This window comes from Anabrus simplex, chromosome 2 (genome assembly GCF_040414725.1).
Source record: "Anabrus simplex isolate iqAnaSimp1 chromosome 2, ASM4041472v1, whole genome shotgun sequence".
In the NCBI taxonomy this organism is placed as follows: Eukaryota; Metazoa; Arthropoda; class Insecta; order Orthoptera; family Tettigoniidae; genus Anabrus; species Anabrus simplex.
This window is the reverse complement of record NC_090266.1, coordinates 1152790265-1152809828: the sequence shown is the minus strand read 5'-3', so window position 1 is coordinate 1152809828 and position 19564 is coordinate 1152790265.

The window sequence follows — 19564 nt, the reverse complement described above, 5'->3', positions numbered from 1 at the left end:
TTTGCCAGAAGCTGTATATGCCTCAGAAACCATATACCTTGGAGGTCACTCTAAAATTATAGAAATTGAAAAACAAGAAAAGAAAATTCTTTGGAAAATTTATGGTCCCATGAGAGTAAACGGAATGTGAATTAAGAGGAGAACAGCGGATCTCTACTTTTTAACCGACAGGTTCACTGATGCCGTACACAAGAGATGCCTGAAATTCTATAGCCATATCTGTAGAATGGACAGCAACAGACTCACCAAAAGATTATTTAAAGTAATCGACTCAAAGACGGTGAAAATAAAGTGGCTAGAAGAAATTAAGGCTGACCTCCAAGAAATGAACATCACGGGCGACATCATAGAAGATTGTGGAGTTTTTGGGACAATAGTAGCCAAGCACAAATTCGTGGAGAAACCTAAAAAGCAAACTGGTAGGAAGTGGTCCACTGAACGCAAGATGCAACACAGTGCATTCATGAAGAGATTTTTGGGATGATGATAAGGTGAAAAACCATCAGGTCAACAAACAAGTCTAAATGCGCTCTTTGAATGGGCATAATGAAGAAAGAAATAATAATAGCAAAATATTAATTAAGATATTTTCAGTTTTTCTGTTAATTCCAGAGATTTATGAAGCAGCATAAGTAAAAAATGCGGTTGGCAGTACTGATTGGATACGAAAGTTCTTCACTACGGGCCTTTGAAATAATGTGGGAGGTTTGAAACATTAACAAATAATAAAACAAAGAAACTTCAGCTAAGTAAAAACGAAATGGGTTTCAGATTTCATTCTCCCTTTCCAGATAGGTTACGGACTCCGTTCTGGTGCGTTCTGGCACCACTGCATCCCTGTACTAGCATCAGGAACACAGTTTTCATGGTACAGGCACAAAGAAAAAGAACTAGTTCTTTCAATCTCATAGAATGATTTCTTGGTTTACTGCAATAACATTAGTTATGAACATGATTCTACTCGGTGGAGACTTCTTTTTGACACATTGAAGAAGAGCCTCAGAGGTATATTGCTGCATAATGGGAATGTGTCTGCGAGTTTATTCCTGGGGCCCATTGTGTTCTTATTCTTTTACCACCAGTATTTATCTTTGTCTTAGGTTCTTTTCCTGAACTTATCCAGATTTCTTCTTACCCTACACTTATCCCACATCAAGACCAAAGAAGTGTAAAAGAAAAAAAGTGGAAAAGAAAAGTGTAAAAGACCAAAGAAGTGTTAAGTGTAAGAGAGGGCCATGTGCCCTAACTTCGCCACATGAAAGAAGCCATAATAAATAAATAAATAAATAAATAAATAAATAAATAAATAAATAAATAAATAAATAAATAAATAAATAAATAAATAAATAAATAAATAAATAAGATATGTTAAGATGGCCCCTCACTGAGTGTATGTCCGTCCTCCTGATGAAAGCAGAAACAAGCTCATTAAATGCTGAGAAGAGATGGATGTAGAAGAACTGTGACTATGAAGATATATATACACACAATTGCTTTAATGTCGCACTGACACAGATCGGTCTTACGGCGATGATGACTGATGAAGAGAGAGACTATCTCTTTGTAGATGGCAGTGTATGAAGATGTGGAAATTGTCCTTATCCTTTAGTGTTTCCATGTTTGTCCTTATTGCCTCTTTCCACACTGACCTGCCATGGTGTTTATCCTATTATCTGTGTTCCTTTCTTTTCCCCCACCCCTCTTTTTCTCTGACTTAAACTTAATACACGTTAACAAGGCCTGCATGTACTTAAAATTCCACTAGTTGGAGACCACATTTTTACAAAAATTCAAAGAAAGAAGTAGGTTTTAACCATCTCCCTAACATATTGTACTAAGTTGTAGCGAGGAATATATTGCATTCCGTCATTTATCATACTAGGTCGAACCTGTGTTTTATGAGCGTATACCTCTGCCATCTCATGGTGAATTTTAGATTTAACTGCTCGCACTCTTGGCACGGAATATTTAGAAAAGATTGCTATGTATCTTAATGTTTAGTGATCTTTGGATAGTACTTTAAATGCCTTTGGAAATATGTGACGCATGTATTGCGCCAGGTCGCACTTGATGTCAACAGAAATAGCGACAAAGTGAGCGGCGGGTTGTGTTACTGATGAGAAAATACTGTATTTGCAGGATGATTATGTTCTTATAGGAGGTTATACTGATGAAAGTAGTCGTGGTTGTGATTTTGAAATAAAAATTGAACGATTTGAAGATGAAGGGTGTTAAATGCTGAAAGATAATGGACCGCCGCCAGCAAAGATATCTCAACGAATTAGGCTTACACCTGTACAATGATCTAATAATTTGGATTACATTGTACCCAATCCCTTCACTGAAGATTGAAGTGCTTTCCACAACTTACTTGTAGGATCAAGAGTGTTGGACTAGTTTTCACTGTATTTTGGAGAGGACATTTTTTTTCAACTTTTGGCAGACAATACAAACCAGTGTGCAAAAATGAAGCAACAAAATAAAGAGGAACAATAGTGGGAACGTAGAAGTATATAATTTGTACTATAGTAGAAATAAACTTTACAAAAGTAAATATGCCCTTAGAAATAAAAACATAATTGTTATATTTGAGCTATGAGTTAGGTCTCTCCGGTGTTCAAATTGCCCGCTATAAATTTTCCAATGTTTTTTAATCTGTCAGAATTAATCTGCCCAATTTTGGTTAGTGAAATTTTCATTTTCCTTTGCCACAGTGTTACATGCATCCCTCGTAAAAATTATAGGTATATACTAGTAGTAGTTTTATATCTACTACTGTTCAAATGGCTCTACAGATCTGGACTTGTAAAGAGAAAAAAGATGTGGTGAAAGTTGCATTTAAGTTGCGTCAAAGATCCAAGGGAGAGGGTTGAGGTGAAATACAGAGAGTGGGAGAAGCAGTAAGCGGGACCATGAAAGGAAAAGTCGTCCATGGAAAATTATCTTCAGGACTGCTGACGGTGGGGTTTGAATCCATTATCTCCCAGATGCAAGCTCACAGCTGCGTGCCCCTAACTGCACAGACAACTCGCCTGGTAAGAGATATTTCTTGACTGATGTATAATTCTGATAACGGATTAAATGAATAAAATATACACTCAAATCACGCATTTCCTAAGTCCAGTCATAAGTAATTATTCACGAAAGGATTCACCAATGTTGAGTGTCCAGCACTTGTAAATAAAAAAGTGCCTTATCATTATATATTCCACTTTAGAATCCAAAGTAAGGTAGGACTGGCACTGGTTCTATGAGCGAGGTACGTAATAAAGACCATCTCTTTAACTCACCTTATTATGGAGTCCAAGACCAAAGCTCCCAGATATAGAGGGAAATCAAGTGGTGAGGAGCACCCTCCAACCACACTGATGATGAAAGGGGACTAATTTGTTAGGTGGTTGGTCATGCTATTTATACCAATATTCACAGAATTCAGTGGAACACAGATGGAAGATTACACATCCTGGAGGCTTGTAGAACAATGTGACATCACAGGTGATGTAAACAGTAGACTCATGCAGCGATAGTGTGTTCAGTCTGTGATTCAACTCAGATGGTTGTATCAGCAAGTACTGAGGTTGCTTGGGGATGTGACGAAGCTTTGCAAGGTAGTATGCAATCATTATAATTTTTAATGACAGGGCATGACACTCATCTCCAGCTTCTCTGGTTTAGCATCTTTCTCTGACCACAGTTTTGATGCATTGCTTCATGCGCATACACCAGCAGGTCAGGTAACTTCAGTCACTGTATGTCAATAGTCACAACCATATACCAGAGCACAATTTTGCCTGTCTGTCACATACTTGCATTGACCCATCTTGACACACTGTTTTTATACAACAGACTGGGATGCTCATGCCTCATCACTGCCCTGGTATTATGTCGGTGGTATTGAATTGTGTGACCACACAGTACCAGTGCAACACTTCACTAAAGTTCAGTTGAAATAAGAAACTTGGAATCTGTCAAAGCTAATTTTCTTGAGTATGCCTGGAAATATTGCCCAGCGGCTTTTGGACATTCATATGAGTGTTCATGTATTATAAGTATGGAAAAAATCTGTGAAAGTCCCCTCGTTAGTCATCAGACCCATGTACTCATATTATGTCAAACTATAAGTTACTAGGAAAAATGGGAATTGCAACACCATGAAGGGCTGTGTCTGCAGTGCCCCATGGTGGAGGGGTAAAAGATAGTGATGGAGTGATAACGTACTCAGGAGGTGACTCTGTCTGCTCATATGAACTCAGGGCAGTACATGGTGCGTGCCTTCCTCAAGCTGCAATACATAGCTGTATCCTGCACGGCATGGAGTCATTAAGGCCCTGGATCGCATATTGCAGATAAGAGGCTCATGCTTGCTGCACAATGAGTCATTTTATCCACAGTTTGAGGGGCAAAGGGGGGTTTTGCAGGGATCTATGCATCATATCTCACACAGTTCAATAGGGCTCATGTCCAGGGAAATTGCGGGCCCGGAGAATTTCTTGGAGAAATTCCCTGAAGGTGTCTGCAGTGTGAGAGCAGGCATTGCCGTGCTGAAAAATCCCATTTGCAATAGTTGTTATCAGAAGGACAGCCACTGGGCAAGTTGGCCATGCGGTTAGGTGCGCACAGCTGTGAGCTTGTATCCAGGAGATAGTGAGTTTGAACCCCACTACTGGCAGCCCTGAATATGGTTTTCCTTGGTTTCTTAATTTTGTACGAGGCAAATGCCATGGCATTTCCCTCCCACGCCTAAGCCATCGTTGCCATAAGACCTATCTGTGTTGGTGCAACATAAAGCAAATTTTAAAAAAAGAAAAAGATAACCACTGGATTAATAATGCTGTCTGTCACATACTGTTGAGCAGTCAGTGTGCCCTCCCGCACATAAATATGAAGTAAATCTGAAGTTTCTCCAGATAAATTAACCAATTCCAGCACTTGTAATGTGACACCATTTTAGGATGAAAATATCTCACAAGGAGAGGAGCCCGAACATCAAATACAGATGATTAGATGTATTGATCTTTACTGAAATAAATCAAGCACTTATCAGTTCATTTACAACCTGCTGAGTTGCATAGGGTGCAATAACATTAGAAATAATTGTGTTACATCTTGTATGACCAAACATCAATTTAGGATGGAAACGTTTCCTACAGCTGTTCTGACATAGTCCATTAACCTAAAAGTATGGTTATGCACTGCACTGTGGTATGTGAAAATAACATTTTGTGCTGCCAAACTGCCCATCCATTTTAGTCACTGGTTTTAAGGTTAGAGAATCTCTCATACCTTTAATTGCACTTTTTTTGTGTAACTCTCATTTTTTTCATTACAATATGATTCGTAATGTCAGACCGCCCACCACAATCAATATCAGATTTTGATTTGTACAGGGTACATTCTACAGTTTCTTCTCTACTAGCAATAAAAGGAAACTCACTTTTTTAAGTTGCTGCTAAAACTACACCTTCATTTCAGCATGCTGAAACAGTGATTTCATACAATGAAAATCTAAACTCAACAGTTAGTGGAAGAACCGAACCAGTTAAAATGAAAAATATGGCTTATGCCAATGACACAAAACATTGATAGTGAAGGGAGAAAGAGAATTGAGCAAGTACTTGCACAGCAAACTACAAAACAAAATAATGCATAAAATACATTGGCCAAGCAGAATCACAAAGAATGTAAGACATTTGAGCATCACCAGTAAATTTTTTGGGACAGTGGGACATTTTGCCAAAAAACAGGACTTACCTGGGGAAATCAGGATGAATGGACACCCTAATGTACAGTATGTATGTACGTTAAATATCAATAAATGGTGTAGTCTAAATATTTATGTAATATTTAACACTATGGAAATAATTTAATTTACAAAATAAAATTTATCTTAATTTGGTACTCAAGTAATAAGGCTTGACATACACATGTGGACCACCCAATATCTCCTTTCTGAAAAAGATGTTTAAGCTGTTTAGTAAAATTTAATGAGTAGTGCTAATTTCCTTAAAATCAATTGAATAGAATAGAATAGAACATCTCTTTATTGCCCACCCTAGTATACACCATAGGCTTACAGGCAATAAAGACAGCGAAACACACAGAAACAAAAAGAAAAAAATCTACTATATCTCTCTTAAAACTACTTAACTACATACTCTAACTAATTTAGTGACGCCCCGCACAGGCGGAATACCAGACCCATGCACGGCACCCCCCTTCACTAAAACTACTGAGCTGCCTCTAACATGGGCGAATATCCTAACCGCATGTTAGGGCACCCCCTACATCAACTCTAACGTGCTAACTATTTATTCTACTACCTACAGCTAATTAACTGAAAAACAGAAAAACTGGCTGGTCATGGTATCACCCTGGTAAGGAGAGAGCCCGTCCAGCCCGTGATACCACTGCCAGCCACACCCCGTGGGTCAGATGTCTGCCCCCACCTTCACCTAGTTGGCAATGTGCTTCCCTCCCATTCTTTGCGTGGCGAATCACATGAGGCGGAAACCAGTACATCATGTGACCCATCACGCTCTTATCTACAGTCCCACCTGCTAATCCGAGTCACCTTTCTTACACATCGCCTGCACCCATCTTTGACTCTCCTGTTCCACCCTGTGCGGACATGCTTATTTTTTCACCTTGGGGTGTGGTCAGTCCCACCCCACCCTTCCACGTCTCATACCTCCCCCTACCTATCCCATATCTTTCTATCACTCTTTCTCACTTACACCCTCCTTCATCTACCTTATTTGTAACTTATCCTCTGTAGTTTACACACTGCTTGCTTATTTTCATCCACTATGTCGTAGAGTTTATATTTAAACACTTTTAACAACACCTAACTTGCCAACAATTCAACAGTTTCCTTATTCCTCACAGTTCTTCCATCTTTTTTACGTCTCTTAATCTAAAAACCACTCACTAATTGCACATTTCTTTACATTACCAACTCAATTATAATACCATCTCTTTACAGGTCCACTCTCATCTTACTTACCTTCATCTATCTAATTTCTTTATAACAAGGTTTTCCTACCTAACCCTTATCTAGCAATTACCTACTCATCACTTGTTAGAATCTTTGACCAATATTTACAGGCTGCTTCTTATTGTGTCTAGTTTCTATCATATAACACATTTATCAACTCATCCTCATCCCTATCTAGCTATTACTTAAAATCAATTGCAACAAACTTATTTATTTGTTATCATTGTTGTTGATTACAAATTTGAGGACATTAGCCCAGTATACTTTCTACAAAAACCCTGCATATTTTAGTGTTAGTAATGGATGTGAATCTACTTTTTAGAAATGGAAATATGAATAAGACAATGGTGGCCTTTAAATACGCATTGGGCCGATGACCTCAATGTTAGGCCCCTTTAAACAACAAGCAAGAAATACACATTATCCTGGCACTTACCTTGAGTTCAAATTTAAATTTGCAGAAAACATCTTCAAAGATTATCGATGGAAACTTGAAGTCACTTGTTGCTAACCCGATGTTTAGTGGCCATAAACATTGCTTTAAGGCACTTAATGATACTGTTATCGAAAGTAATTTCATCTCATCATGCATTTAGGACATTTTCAGTTATGGCCAACCATATTCTGCAAAGTCTATTACATGTATTCTTATCTTGTTCACTCTCTTTTAGAAGCCATTTTGTAAAAATTGCATTTTTAATGTCTTCTTCTGTTTCATAGTTCTATGTTACAGACTAATGTGGACTTATATCTGCATCATTTTCCCCTCTGAAGTCACTGTATTTCTTCTCTTTGATGTAAAAATAGTGTTTTTCTGATTTATTTAGAGACCTGTTTATTTCTCTTTTCATATTCAATGTCCTTTCTTATCATAAAAAGAAAACTTCAACTGAAATATCATTTGTCACACATGAGAAAATTCTGACTACCATACATATCATATATAATAGACAAAATACTATAGATCCCAGTTTTAAACAGCTTTCAAGTACAGTGAATATATGCATGACTTACTGATGCTTGTTTTATTTCTTTCCCACAGCTGGCTGTATCATGAGGGTATTCCAGAAGCTATTACAATAAACAATCTTGGACTGTGGACTGCACTTATTTCTGCGGTTGTTATGTTTGCTGCAGCGAGAAGAAAATACCAACTTGGGAGGGGTATCCTTTTCACATTAGATAATATTGTTATCTTCGTGCATATTTTTCTTCTTTGCTTATGGTTTAACTCAGTAGACTCTCATTTAAATACCCCTGCATGTCACACTGACTGAGATTTAAATCCCAGTAGAAGAGCTGTTTGTGCAGCACAAGGGAAATATGTATTGTAAAACAAGAACCAGATGTTAACCTGAAACTTTGGTCGCAGGTGACTGGTTAAATGAACTCACCTAAAATGTTGTTTTTGTGCAGTAGATCTCGAAACAATTTGGGAGATATAGTGGAGTTTTGCATTTCGTGCTCTGCCAGTTTTCACTTCTTTTCTTCTGTTTTGAGCCCAAAAAATATTATTTAGAGGATTGTTCTTATTTTCAGTACTAGGGATGTGCATGGGAAAATGAACCCAGTTTCTAGCTTGTAGCCAAAGAGGGCTGACCTTGCAATGAGGCAGCTGCCCTGTCGCAAGTAACTGTATCTTAACAGCCAAATGGAAGTCTGTGTAGTATGGTTTCCTGCACTCTGAATATGAGAAAATGCAGTACACCAGTACACTATGAAGGAATTAGAAAGACCGAGCTCGAAAGCTGCAGTCGCTTAAGTGCAGCCAGTATCCAGTATTCAGGAAATAGTAGGTTCAAATCCCACTGTCGGCAGCCCTGAAAATGGTTTTCCATGGTTTCCCATTTTCACACCAGGCAAATGCTGGGGCTGTACCTTAATTAAGTCCACGGCCACTTCCTTCCCACTCCTAGTCCTCTAGCCCTTTCCTGTCCCATCGTCGCCATAAGACTTATCTGTATCAGTGCAACATAAATCAACTAGCAAAAAAAAAAAAAAAAAAAAAAAAGAATTAGAAAGACAAATGTCTAGAAGATAGAAAAACATATTTCCAAACCCTTCGACTGTTCAGCTCATGATGGAAAAGAGGGAATGACCTGATCCCTTCTTGCTGCTCAAGGTCCAGTTTTGATTTTTTGAATTCTTCCCTTGGCACTTGCCCGCACTTTCTTGTGAGTTTTGCTGTTAGTGTAATATTTGCTGTTTCAAGTTTTGAAGAAAGAGAATGAACCATACTTTTATACTTCCACTGGAGGCACAAAATGTTGTTGGATCACCACGTTTGATATTCACAGCTATCCAATCCTTTAGATATAGTATCAGGTGGCAAAATTTTTCTGTTGGGCTTGACAGTTCCTATAACATTAGTTCTTTTCTCAGTAATCCTTTTAAAAAGGTCTGGAGATATGTACCAGTTGTCAAAGTACATGGTATGATCCTTGCAGAACAAATGTTCACACATGCATATAACAACATTTGTACTCGCAGACAAGGAAGGCTCAATCATGCTGTTTCCTGTATACACTGACTGACAGAGCAAATGCAACACCAAGAATGAGTGGTTCGAAAGGGATGAAAGTTGGGGAAAAAACAGAGACGGCACGGATGAATAATTGATGTTTATTTCAAACCGATATGCAGGTTACACAATGCGCACGGCATCGACTCAGTAGGATGTAGGACCACCGCGAGCGGCGATGCACGCAGAAACACGTCGAGGTACAGAGTCAATAAGAGTGCGGATGGTGTCCTGAGGGATGGTTCTCCATTCTCTGTCAACCATTTGCCACAGTTGGTCGTCCGTACGAGGCTGGGGCAGAGTTTGCAAACGGCGTCCAATGAGATCCCACACGTGTTCGATTGGTGAGAGATCCGGAGAGTATGCTGGCCACGGAAGCATCTGTACACCTCGTAGAGCCTGTCGGGAGATGCGAGCAGTGTGTGGGCGGGTATTATCCTGCTGAAACAGAGCATTGGGCAGCCCCTGAAGGTACGGGAGTGCCACCGGCCGCAGCACATGCTGCACGTAGCGGTGGGCATTTAACGTGCCTTGAATACGCACTAGAGGTGACGTGGAATCATACGCAATAGCGCCCCAAACCATGATGCCGCGTTGTCTAGCGGTAGGGCGCTCCACATTTACTGCCGGATTTGACCTTTCTCCACGCCGATGCCACACTGGTCTGCGGTGACTATCACTGACAGAACAGAAGCGTGACTCATCGGAGAACACGACGTTCCTCCATTCCCTCATCCAAGTTGCTCTAGCCCGGCACCATGCCAGGCGTGCACGTCTATGCTGTGGAGTCAATGGTAGTCTTCTGAGCGGACGCCGGGAGTGCAGGCCTCCTTCAACCATTCGACGGGAAATTGTTCAGGTCGATATTGGAACAGCCAGGGTGTCTTGCACATGCTGAAGAATGGCGGTTGACGTGGCGTGGGGGGCTGCCACCACTTGGTGGCGGATGCGCCGATCCTCGCATGCTGACGTCACTCGGGCTGCGCCTGGACCCCTCGCACGTGCCATATGTCCCTGCGCCAACCATCTTCACCACAGGCGCTGCACCGTGGACACATCCCTATGGGTATCGGCTGCGATTTGACGAAGCGACCAACGTGCCCTTCTCAGCCCGATCACCATACCCCTCGTAAAGTCGTCTGTCTGCTGGAAATGCCTCCGTTGACGGCGGCCTGGCATTCTTAGCTATACACGTGTCCTGTGGCACACAACAACACATTCTACAATGACTGTCGGCTGAGAAATCACGGTACGAAGTGGGCCATTCGCCAACGCCGTGTCCCATTTATCGTTCGCTACGTGCGCAGCACAGCGGCGCATTTCACATCATGAGCATACCTCAGTGACGTCAGTCTACCCTGCAATTGGCATAAAGTTCTGACCACTCCTTCTTGGTGTTGCATTTGCTCTGTCAGTCAGTGTATATGCTAAAAGTGTTCCAAACAAGAGCGGACTTGGAAATACCCTTGCTCAGACCTTCTAGTTTACGAAAACCTTAATGCAACAGCTATCTGTTACAAACTGGACACACTATAAGAAGATTTGTGACGCTCAGCAATGACCAGGCCCACCCTGTCATCGGAGTTGTAGGTCGTGTGAGCGCATGCGGGCATGCCTTTCAACTGATTTCACTGTGTTCTCAATGCAATTTTATTTTGGTGTAAATAAATATCACACGAAATATGTTCACTTCCTTACATAAAACCACTTTATTGCCAATATGTCTATTCCTTAACAACACACAGTTATACGGGGCAGATGACCTTAGATGTTTGGCTCCTTTAAACAACAAACATCATCAACACAATTATACACAACACTACACTATTTCAGGAAACACACCAAATCAGTTTACTATTGATTCTGTCAAATACAGATATCAAAAAGTTCTCCCACTGGTCATTAACTTCACCATCTCAAGTCAATTCTGAAAAGTACAGATATCAACAGTCCATACACTGATTATTCACTTTGCCATCACAAGATAAGACTACCTTCTCACTCAAGTCGATTCTGACAAATACAGATATCAACTCCCTCTAACCCACACTCTACATTCTCTTACTGCCCTGTCTCTCTGTCACTGGCTCACCACAGAAAACCAATGTGTCTCACTGACTGACTGACTTCACCACAGAGTCCAACACTGACTCCACCATGAAGCCCAGCTCTGACTGACTCTTGGCCTGTCAGCTCGATATATGAGCCGCTGAGAACCAAAGTGGTCTAAGTCAAGAAATGTCAGTTTTTGAGTTATACCACTCAGTGCACTTAAAATGCATGAAAATTTGTTGTGAAGAAGGGGTATAATGATAACTCCCATGGGAGATGCTTGAGAGCGCTAGATGCATTCTTCCCATCACGTCAGAGTGGAGCGCATTTACAGGAATAGTGGTATAAGTCAAGCATCACGGCCACATGGTTGTGTTGTTATGTGTTATTATCATTGTTATATACGTTCTAAAATCAAAAAGTCCTTGTAACTGTGCTAGTAAGTATTGGTATTCTTTTCTTTATTTAGATTTTTAATATTCAGGTGATATTAAAGTAAAAATAGTTGTAAAGAACTCGAGAAATGAAATCCAAGTGGTTGTCCATAAGTTCATGCTATCAGGAGACTCCTTTCTTCCAAACGACGGGATTTTGGAGTTATCGAGAGAAAATCAACAACTGCTCAATTTTCACTCTGGATGATTGGTGTAATACCATTCAAAAGGCAAGGAGAAAACAACCCTTTGCTGTTTATAGAATGGCTCTGAATGACTTTGTCTCAACAAAAGACATAGAGAAAAGTGTAACATTTAGAAAGATGAACATGCAAAATGAATAGTTCAGTTAGCTTCATTTTCAGAAAGACTCTCTCATCTCATTCTCTACAAGGAATCTCTCGATGAAGGAATCCCTTTCAAAACTTTGGACATTACTCCTTCACATCATGTCCATGGCCATACTTGTCTGTCTGGTGTTCAACTCATCCCTCTCAACAACGCTGTGCGACCTGTCACCGAGGCTCACATCCCTCCGGTACACCACACTTTCTTCAATCAACTGACAACTGTGAATTCGGCTGGGGAGTATGGACCTGATTATGTCGACCCATTACAAGAGGAAGATGACCTAGATTGTGAAATTGAGTAAACTGGTATCTTCCATTATAAAGTTTGTTTAAATTTCAGCATGATAATGTAATTTTCTGAAATTTTGACATTTGGGCAAAACAATTTATTTATAATTCTTGAGTGTCCGTACTGCTGAACTATTAGACCAGATTGCATAGCTAGCATTTAACAACAGAGCATATATTTTAACTCAGTCTGTGAGAGAAAAAGTTGTAATAGAATGCGTACGTGCAGTTTCACATCTACTGTACAACATTATGTTTTGTTAACAATTATTTTATAAATACATTGCCATATTAGAGGTTAAAACACAACCTATACATTTTCTTTTTAGTCAACTTCGCCAAAACATTTATCAGAAGAGTGGTACAACTCTTGATTTGTACCACTTTACTTTTCGCTATGAGTAAACTGCTGACAGGATGGTACTCCAAATTTTAGGAACGATAAGAAGCAATTTAAGGAACAAATAACTAAAATGTCTTTATGAAATATAATTTTAACATATCGTCTGCATATTTCGTCAAATAAATAATGAATTCTTGTAAAGCCTGAATTTATATGAAATGAAATGCGAAACCTTTAATTTCTCAGAATGGGAAAAAGTTGACTTAGATTATTTTGGCTCTCAGTGGCATATACTGTATATAGGGGACTGTTCAACAAACAGTCCAGAAATACTGACTTCTGGAAATTTTCTTGCAACACATCCGAACATACTAGGACAATCAATCGACCGGCCTCTTATTTGAAGTTGATCAAACTCGAGTGTTTGGTTACCGGTACCGTTTACAAACACACTTGGACATGTCTACGACATTCCTAATGTTTCTACATGTATCTGGATAATAAATCATTACAGTAAATTTTCAAAAATCTCCATATGTATCAGAATGATAGTGGATTATGCCCAATATATGAATATTACAGTTTTTGACTACACAGGTTTTGAGGTTAGACGTATTCACAAAACGTATTTGAGGTTATATAAGTGTACAATACATATTTACAGGGTATAGTCATACTTAGCATTTAATAAAAAATACTTAAAATATGTTATCAATAATAATAATTGAAGGTTTTACAAGAGTTAGGTTATGTGTAGGATGGCGTACATACGACAGTTAAAATTGCACTAACATGTGGAATGTTGTTGGTGATGTAAGGATGGGAAAGGACTAGGATTGGGAAGGAAGCAACCATGGCCTTAATCAAGGTACAGGTGTGAAAATGAGAAACCATGGAAAACCATCTTCAGGACTGCCAAAGGTGGGATCGGAACCCACCATTTCCTGAATGCCAGTTCACAACCAGGCATGATATGTGATATTAATTAAACCATTTAGACTTTTAAAAGTTAAATCAGGTTCCCTCTAATGGAAATTGACACGGGGTAGAAGGAAAACATCAGTTCTAACCTTCTATACTGGTAGTGAATAAATTGGCCTACTTTCCATGTTGTGATATAAAGAGTTATCTGTGAAGATACGAAACATTTGTAAAAGTATTGTAAGAACTTGATGGATATTACAGCCATGCTGGAAGAAAGGAGCCTTTTATAGGATCAAAGGGCCGATAATTGAAAGTAGGAAAGATAAGTCACAAATAAAAAGAGAGGGAAGAATTAAAATATGAAAACTAAAAGGGAATGATGTGCAAGAAAAGTTCCTAAATGAGATAAAACTATGAATATCCAGAAAAGAGATTGGGAGTGTAAAGGAGGAATAGAAAAATTATAAGGTAGCATTTTGTTGGGTGTTCAGAAAGTCATCAAGAAAGTGGAAAGAGAAAGAGATCCCTTGGTAGAATAATATAGTAAAAGGAAAAATCATGGAAAGGAAGAAGGCATGGGAAGAATGGAAAATATCCAAGATTGAAGAAAGTAGGCTGAAGAACATGTACCGTAAGCAAAGAAAATGACCAAGAAAGTTCTGGAAGAGAAGTTGGACACTGTTCACATGGAAACGAACAGATTATATACAATTTGGAAAAAAACTGCTGTATGGAATCCTAAGAAACAAGAAAAGGGAAAATGTAAATAAAATATTTGTGAAGGATGAAGATGGAGTAATAATAACAAAATAGGAAGAAATAAAAAAACAGGCGGGAGTGATACTTCAAGAATCTACTGAACATCCTAACTGACAAGAATCAAACAATAGAGGAAAGAAGTCATCAGACAAGAGAAGAATTGGTGGAAGAAATCACAATGAAAGAAGTCGAAATGGCAGTTCAGAAGATGAAAATGTGGAAAGCACTGAAATAAATGAAGTTGCAGTGGAGATGATAAAGGCAGTTGGAGCAGTAGGTTCCCAGTGGGCTTATCAGTTTCTCAGAATTGCATGGAAAGAGAAACAAGTTCCAGAAATCCACAAAAAGGAATACATACTCCAGTTTTCAAGAAAGTTGACAGGAAAGCATGTAGTAACTGCAAGCGAATCACTTTAATGTCTCAAGTGGTTGAAATAGTGGAACTATATTAGAAAGGAGAATAAGGGAGAAAATTGAAAATCAACTTCAGGAAGTGTAGAAGGTGAAGATCAATTTTTGAACCCATTTTCATCATGAGGCAGAACATGGAGGAACATGGATTATGGGAAAGACATGATGGGCATCTATAGATGTCGAGCTTGTGTCCACAAGGTACCAAATCAACCTGAACAAATTTTATAGGAATTGTAGAAACACACTGATGGATCATAACCAAAGATACCTAAGTTATTCTTTGCTTATATCAAGGACCATATTTAATCTTTTAAGTGCTGAGTTAGCAGCTGACTGTTTGGTACCTTAGTGCTGAGTTTTTTATTCGTATGTAAAAAAGTTTTTGTAGAAGCCTCAATTTTTAACTTACCAGTGGGGTTAATAGCTTAGAATGTTTATAAATGTTGATCCTTTATAAATCTAAATGGAAATGGAAAGTCCTTCACTTATGTTCAATATTATTTTGAGTTCTCGTGGACTGTCTATAGATGGATGTAGCAGTGCTGGACCGGCCGTGTCAGCCCGTCTATAGGCGGGCGTAGCACTCATCAGGTTAAATGCATTGGGCAGATATTTATCCCTTTGTTATTAAATTCTTAATGAAATCATTTTGGCATTGGTAACTTTTGACATGTAGCCTATTTACAATGTAAGGAACTTTTTACATAGTTCTAGTCACACATAGCGTTGTTCTGGACTCTTTACAGTGTGTTGCACAACATTGCAGTGGATTATACATCAGACATACAGGTAAAAATAAATTATATACTATTAATTACATGTTCTTACATGAAATAAACTCATATTAATATACATACAGAGATGTTTCATGATATAACCTCACAAATAATACAATCATAATTATACTAAGTAAAGTTCATACACAACCACGTAAATAATAATACCAATACTAAAGATGCAAACACTTCCTATCCATACCTCACAAGTCAAAATAATAATAATAATAATAATAATAATAATAATAATAATAATAATAATAATAATAATAATAATAATAATAATAATAATAATAATAATTAGAGCTCGATATTTGCATTATTTACCCATGGGTTAAAGAATATTGTTTCCAACTTATATTAGTCTATTACACATGCGTCAATCTCCCCCCTATAACTTGAAACAATTTCAACAGTCTATCACACTCGTCAACTTTGCCTCGGTCATAGATTATATCTTCTGTCTTCCTTGGTGTCGCTGAGTGTGTTCTCCTTTTGACCAGATCGTGCCGCATTGGGGATCGGTGACGCCTCACCGCCAGCCTCCTCCTCAGTGGTGGTTGATGCCTTCTCCTCCTCATGACCAGATTGTGCGGTGTCATTAGTAGCCTCTTCTCCAGGTGGACCCGTGGCAGTACCAGACTTACTCTGTATACGCAGCGGTTGGGTGACTCGTCACAACTCCCGATGCGTGGACCTTGACAGGAGGGTTGGTCTTTAGTAAGTAGGCCCCATGGCCCAGCTGCTTATCCACCTCGATGGGACCAACCCACTTAAGTGCGAGACCTGCATGAAACCCTCCAATCTTATTACTGACTGGGTGGTTATGTCGCAGTACTTGTTGGCCTGGTAGGAAGATCTGGTCTCTTCGACATCTTGAGAATTGGCCTGGGTAAGAGATCTCTTCTCAGCCAAAGCTTGCTTTTCCTTGATGTCCTGCTGCTGCTTATGCTGCTACTCTGCTAGAGAAACAGCTGCATCATCTTGATCAGAAGTGGGTGGTTGATGAATCTCCCAATCCCTGGTGCCGTATAGCTGTCGACCAAGGAACAGCTCTGCTGGGGAATAGCCAGTGACAAGGTTGATGCGTCGTCGCAGGGCAAAGAGTAACTGTCGTATCTGATGGTTCTACAGTCTATGTTCCTTGTTCTGATGTTCCAGGTGGACCTGTAGCATCCTTTCTAGCTCCTGGTTACATTGTTCCATTGGATTAGCCCTTGGGTTGTAGATAGGGGTGGTCCAGTGCACCACACCCAATCAGTCATCATTTCCTGTCACTTCCTTGACGTGAACTGACTCCCGTTGCCTGACAGAATGCAACATGGATAACCATAGCGGCTGAATACTTCATCTTGTAGAAGACTGGTGAGGTGTCCTGTCATAGCTCCTGGTATTGGAAAGGTCTCAATCCATCTTGTGAAGAGGTCGGTGATTACTAGCAGTCCTGTTTTTCCCCTTGGTATTCTAGGCTAAGGACCCATCAAGTCAGGGCTATGACCTCCCAAGAGAGTTATGGTCGTCTTCCTCGCTGACTGGAATTTGCCTTCCTGTTGCTTGCCTTGGTGTAGGCACAGATGTAGCACCCTTTCGCATAATCCAGGATGTCCTTCTGTGTGTTAATCCAGAAGAATCTTTGTCAGATGGACTGATATGTCTCTTGACCTCGTAGATATCCGGCTGTAGTGCTGTTGTGGAACTTCTTGAGGATGTCTGTCGTGTGCTGTCTAGGGATCACCACTACTGCAGGTGTGTCATAGAGGTGGGATCTGTACATTAAGAGTCCTCCATCAACCCGGAAGTTCTTGTAGCACATCTTGAATTCCCTCGGGACAAGTCGACTATCGGTGTTCTGTCTCGTAATCCACTGCGTCATGGTCCTACAGGGCTTGTCTTGTTCTTGCCATTACTTAATTACTTGCAGATCAAGTTCCTTCTTGATGATCACAAGGACAGGTCCATTGGGTTCACTCTGGTGATTTTGTGGAATGTCCCTCTTGACAATGGTGCTCCTAACTTCAGGTTCCTTCGCCGGGTGCCTAGATCAACTGTCTGCTCCTATGTTCGTTGGTCCTGGGACGTGACACACATCAAAGTCAAATACTGCAATCAATAGAGCCCATCGCATCAATTTAGATTTTGCGCAAGAGACCGAGTTCAACTATTTGAGAGCTGCAATCGATGTAGAGATGGAACTTCCTTTCCTCCAGGTAGCCTCTGAATTTGTCCATGGCACTCACCATGGCTAAGGCTTCCTTCTCGGCAGTGCAGTAGTGTTGTTTGGTGAGAGATAGCTTTCTGCTGGCATACTGGTTGATGTACCTTCACCATCACTCCTCTCCTGGAATAACACTGTTCCTAAGCCGCAATCGCTGGCATCCATCTGCAGGCACATCTTCCGCTGAGGGTTAGGATGTCCTAAACTGGGAGTGTTGCATATCGCAGCCTAATGCCTTGGAATGCTGCCTCTTCCTTGGTGGTCCATCGGAATGGGCGGTTATTCTGCAGTAGATCGGTGAGTGGTATTGCCTTCTCTTCAAAATGTGGCACCAAGCTGCTATACCATCCACACAAGCCAAGGAATTGATATACTTGTCGCTTGGTCCACAGGCGTTCAGCTTCTTCGATAGCTCGATTGTTCTCCAGTTGCCTTTCTAAGCCTTTGGATGTTAGAACATGGCGAAGATATTCTATGCGGGACTAGGCGAAGTGGCACTTCTCCAGTTGGTAGGTCAGTCCATGAATTTTCATTAGTTCCAGCACTTTCTTCAGGTGTACAAGGTGTTCTTGAAAATTCTTGCTGTGTATTAAGATGTCATTGAGATACACTTGGTTGAAATCTCCAACGTATCCTGACAATACCTTATCCATCAGTTACATGAAAGTTGTAGGAGCATTCTTCAGTCCAAAAGGCATTACAGTAAACTGGTACAATCCTCTCGGTGTCATGAAGGCGGTCAGTGGTCTAGAAATTTCGTCGACCTCCACTTGCCAGTATCCGAAGTTGAGATCCAGCGTGCTGAAAATCCTAGACCCACTTACTTGTTTCAGCGAGTCTTTCAGGTCAGGCATGGGGGAGGCGTCACTAACGGTCTTCTCATTCAGCTATCGGAAGTCTACACGTAGTTGATACTGCCCATTCTTCATTTTTGGTAGGACGATAGGCGAAGCCCAATAGGATGTGGAGGGTTCGATGAGACCTTGCTCTTCCATCTCTTGAATCTTCTGAATGATGAAGTTGCGCTTATCTGGGTTGATTGGATATGGACGTTGCTTGATGGGTGAGGAATAACTGCATTCAATGGTGTGTGTTACAGTGATAGTCCTGTTTTGTTGATGAAGACTTCCAGAAAGTCCTTTAAGACGCGTCTCAGCTCCTCTTCTTCACTTGGTTGAAGATGTGTCAACTGGATATATTCCAGGTCTACGTCGACTTCCGCATGCTTGTAAGTCCGGAGATTTCCATCGTGCTAGGCGACCCTCAGACGTCTGTCTTTTCTGAAAAAACTTCATGAGCTGCATAGTCTAGGATCACTTTGTATAAAGCATGGCCTAATATGATGTCAGGTATTAGTTTTGAATCACTGCAACGTCAATTAGAATAGGCAGCTCCATGCATTTAGCGGTTACGTTAGTCTGTCCTGGGATGGAATAGGTCACCCCATCCGGTGCTCACACTACCCTTCCAAGATGGCGAGACTTCATAGGCGGT